Source organism: Chelonoidis abingdonii, unplaced genomic scaffold, assembly GCF_003597395.2.
Source record: "Chelonoidis abingdonii isolate Lonesome George unplaced genomic scaffold, CheloAbing_2.0 scaffold1049, whole genome shotgun sequence".
Lineage (NCBI taxonomy): Eukaryota > Metazoa > Chordata > Testudines > Testudinidae > Chelonoidis > Chelonoidis abingdonii.
In genome coordinates this window covers 1-4,496 of record NW_027425310.1, presented here as the reverse complement: position 1 = coordinate 4,496, position 4,496 = coordinate 1, and the positions used below count along the sequence as shown (strand labels likewise).

At 62.7% G+C, this 4,496-nt stretch overlaps 1 pseudogene; it reads right to left on the bottom strand.

The window, feature by feature from the left end:
* LOC116835862 (von Willebrand factor A domain-containing protein 5A-like) overlaps positions 1-4,230 on the bottom strand; it is a 10,749-nt pseudogene extending 6,519 nt beyond the window's left edge.
* Positions 4,231-4,496: the final 266 nt, after the last annotated feature.

Here is a 4,496-nt window from a genome sequence, read left to right as displayed (position 1 = left end):
ACACAACTCATCCCCAGCCCCCACTCCTGTCCCCCTGTCCCTCCACACATCCAAAAAAGCCCCATCCCCAAGCTCCCCCATCCTGTCCCCCGTCCCTCCCACACACACCCCATCCCCAGCTACCCCACTCCTGTCCCCTAGTCCCCAACACACACCCCCATCCCCAGCTCCCCACTCCCTGTCCCCCCATCCTCCACACACACCCCATCCCCAGCTCCCCTAAAGATCCCCCGCTCCTGTCCCCGTCCCTTCACACACTTTTTTTAACCATCCCCTCCCCACTCCCCCAATGTCCCGCTCCCTGTCTTCCCATCCTCCACACACAGTGCCCCATCTCCACAGTTCCCCATGGCCCTCTCCTCTGTCCCCCACCCTCCCACAACACACCCCATCCCCAGCTCCCCCACTCCTGTCCCCATCCTCGCAACACACCAACCCATCCCCAGCTCCCCACTCCTGTCCCCCATCCTCCACACACCACCCCATCCCCCAGCTCCCCCACTCCTGTCCCCGTCCTCCACACACACCCATCCCCAGCTCCCCCCTCCTGTCCCCTGTTTCCTCCACAACACACGCTCCAATCCCCAGCTTCCCCAAGTCCCCCGCTCCTGTCCCCCATCTCCACACAGACCCCTCTCCCAGCTCCCCACTCCTGTCCCATCTCACACACACCCCTCCCCAGCTCCCCAAGGTCCCCCGCGCCTGTCTCCAACCTCCACAACACACCTCCATCCCCAGCTCTCCCAACCCCCCCCCCCCCGCTTCTGTCGCCGCATCTTCCACACCCCCCCACGCTCCAGCTCCCCAATGGCCCCCCACTTCCATCTCCCATCCTCCACATACAACCCCAATCCCCAGCTCCCACAAGGTACCCCGCTCCTGTCCCCATCCTCTCACACACACCCATCCCAGCCTCTCCCATTGCCCCCACTCCTGCCCCCATCCCACACACACGAACTCCCATCCCCAGTCCTCCTCCATGGCCCCCTCCGCGGTCCCTGTCCTCCCACTAACACACCCCATCCCCAAGCGCCTCCATGGCCCCCGCTCTCCTGTCCATCTCCACACACCCAGTCCCAGTCTCCCCCTGCCCCCACTCGCTGTCGCCCACTGCATCTGTCCCCTCGATTCCCACAAGCACCCACCCCACAATCAGCCCTAATCCCCTCTCCCCAATCATCCAGCTGTGCCTCCTGATACCGCATGTCACCACTGGCACCATACTATCACCCCCTACAGATCCCCACCGTGCCCTGTGCCTAGAGGTTAGCGGGTAACAGGATCCCCTCCCCACCTCGCTTGGCTCCAGGCAGCCAGCCTGGCTCCAGCACCACGCTAGGTTTGTGTGGCCTCCGCAGTAATACACCAGCAGCTCCACTCCCGGTCCCCACGGGGGCCTGGCCCGTGAACACCTAGGGCGACAGACACACAGGTCACCTCCACACATAATCCTGGGATCAGTCCGCTGGCTTCGCATCCAGCTTGCACCCCTGCACGGAGCCAGGGTGAGGGGCTGACCTGGGAACACGGGCTGGCCCCCAGGTTCGGTGGAAAGAGAAGAGGAAAAACAACACCCAACAAGGCCAACGCGGGAACTTGGCTTTTCCTGGTGAAAAACTTGCAAACATTTGACATTTGGGGGGTTAACTCTTTCAATTGGGGGAAATTTTCCTCGGTCCTCTCATCTCCATTTCTCCACTAAAACAAAAGGAGAGGGAAAATCCCAGAAACTAAAAGCCTAACAGAGCCCAGCGACTCCAGGGATTTCCTCCAACTGGCATGATTTCAGCTTGTGGTCTGTGCGTGTATTGCTCAGATTTTCCCCAGAGACACTGGGAATCCCAGATCTTGTTGGATATCTTCAATCCTCACCACTCCTCTCCCCCCAAGGCTAGCCCATTTTCGACCCACCAAACTGGCCATCTCCCCCATTTCACGCGACCCCACAACCCGGCCCACTCCAGCTGCCCAAATCCCCCCCTGACCGTCCTGCACCGCCAGACCCCCCCATGCATCCTACTCCCATGGGAAATGCTGGACCAGGTGTCCAGGTGAGTCTTACCTGGCATGTTGTCAGTTCGGCTATAGCTCAGGGGAGTGAGTGGGCATTTGAGAGCACACGGTGTATGCCGTGGGGCGACTGCCATGTGGCGCTCAGGCTCAGGGTTTAGGGCAGTCCCGCTGGGGGACCCGCGGGGACCCCCTGGTGACATCCCACCTCCCCTTGCAGAGAGAGCAGACGGGTGAGAGCCCAGGGGGCTGGAGAGCAGGGTAGGGGGAAGAAGGGGAGCATGAAATACTGGGGGAATATTAGGCTGGGATATCAGTGGATTTTGGGATGGCTGAGGTGGGTCACACAACCTGGGACAGGGATTGCAGGCCTATGGGACAGGGTACTTACCATGGGGCACACAGTAGTGGCCTATGGGGCATTATGGGGGCTATGTGGGTCTTTCATTGTGGGATATGTAACAGGGGCTATAGAGGTATCAGGGGGTTATGGGCTGTGGAGTCACTCACCATGGGGTGTATAGCTGGGGTTCTGGGGGCTATGGGGTTCAGCAACCTATGTGGGATCTATGGGGCCTATGGGTCTGATCTCAACATGGGACATGTCAAAGGGGTGCAGCACAGCTGGAAGCAAACAGCTGGGGTATAGGGTGCACGGGAGTAAGGGGGGGATCTGTGGGTCTCACCATGGGGTGCATAGCAGAGGCAGGGGGATCTGTTGGTCTCACTGTGGGGCACGTGGGTGGAGGCTGTGGGTCTCACTGTTACAGGGGTAGGGGATCTGTGGGTCTCACCGGAGTGCGCAGAGCAGAGGCAGGGGGGTTGTGGGTCTCACTGTGGGGCACGGTGCGGGGCCATGGGGGGGGCTGTGGGTCTCACTCTGGGGCATGTGGGAAGGACAGGGAGATCTGTAGGTCTCACCATGGGGCGTGTAGCGAGGACGTAGCACGGTCGGCAGCACGTAGCGGGCAGCCCCGTCAGGCTCCAACGGCAGCTCGCAGACGTAGCGCAGGGTCAGTACTGCCTCCTCTCCGGAGGGCAGATTCCCCAGTGAGCAGCTGAACATGTCGCCCCCAGCCCCCTCCTGCTGCAGCAGAAACGAGCTCTGCCCCCCGGCCAGCACGTCCCCGTACAGCTCCTGCGCCTGCAGAGAGAGACAGGGTCACCCCTAGATCCCCCTGCCCCCAAAATACCCGTCCCCCAGCCAGCACGTCCCTATACACCTCCTGCACCTGCCGGGAGAGACAGGGTCACCCTGAGATCCCCCTGCTCCCTGGCCAGCCCATCCCCATACACCCCCTGCACCTGCCAAGAGAGACGGGGTCACCCTGATATTCCCCTGCCCCCTGACATCCCCCTGCCCCCAATATCCCCCTGCCAGCGTGTCCCCGTACACCTCCTGCGCCTGCTGGAGAGACGGAGTCACAACAAGATCCCCCTGTCTCTCGACATCCCCCTGCCGGCACTTCCTCGTACACCTCCTGTGCCTGCTGGGAGAGATGGGGTCACAGCGAGATCCCCCTGCCCCCCAAGATCTCCCTGCATACACCTCTTGCGCTGGCCAGGAGAGACGAGGTCACTCTGAGATACCCCTGCCCCCAACATCCTCCTGCCAGCACTTACTCGTACACTTCCTGCACCTGCCGGGAGAGACGAGGTCACCCTGAGATACCCCTGCCCCAACATCCCCCTGCCCTGAGCCAGCACTTACTCGTACACTTCCTGCACCGGCCAGGAGACATAGGGTCACCCCGAGATCCCCCTGTCCCCCGACATCCCCCTGCCCACCACGTCCCAGTATACCTCTTGCGCCTGCTGGGAGAGAAAGGGTCACCCCAAGATCCCCCTGTCCCTGGACATCCCTCTGCTCCCTGCCTAGTGCATCCCCATACTGCTCCTACACCTGCCGGGAGAGACGGGGTCACCCCAAGATCCCCTCAACCCAGCCCCCTCCTTTCTCCGCCCGGGACCCCTGTCCCCCAGCACCTGTTTCTTCTCGTGGAGCTGGGCCTGGATGCAAGCCGCCCCCCAGTCGGGCCTCGAAGGCGTAGACAGCTGCCTCGGCATCCACGGGGAACTTGAACACGGCCTCCATGGGCCCCGGCTCCTCTCTCCTGTAGAGCAGCTCGCAGCCCACGTCAGCCACAAAGCCTCGGATCAACACCGACACCGAGCTGCTGCGCAGGGGCACTGGGGGGAGGGGGATGTCAGCCACGGGCCCTCCATGGGCACCAGGGAGAGGGGGACATCAGCCACGGCCCCCCCACAAACCTCCATGGGCACTAGGGAGAGGGGGACTTCAGCCACGGCCCCCCCCTACAAACCCCCATGGGCACTGGGGAAAGGGGAACATCAGCCACGGCCCCCCCACAAACCTCCATGGGCACTGGGGCGAAGGGGACATCAGCCACGGCCCCCCCACAAACCCCCATGGGCACCGGGGCGAAGGGGACATCAGCCACGGCCCCCCCACAAACCCCCCATGG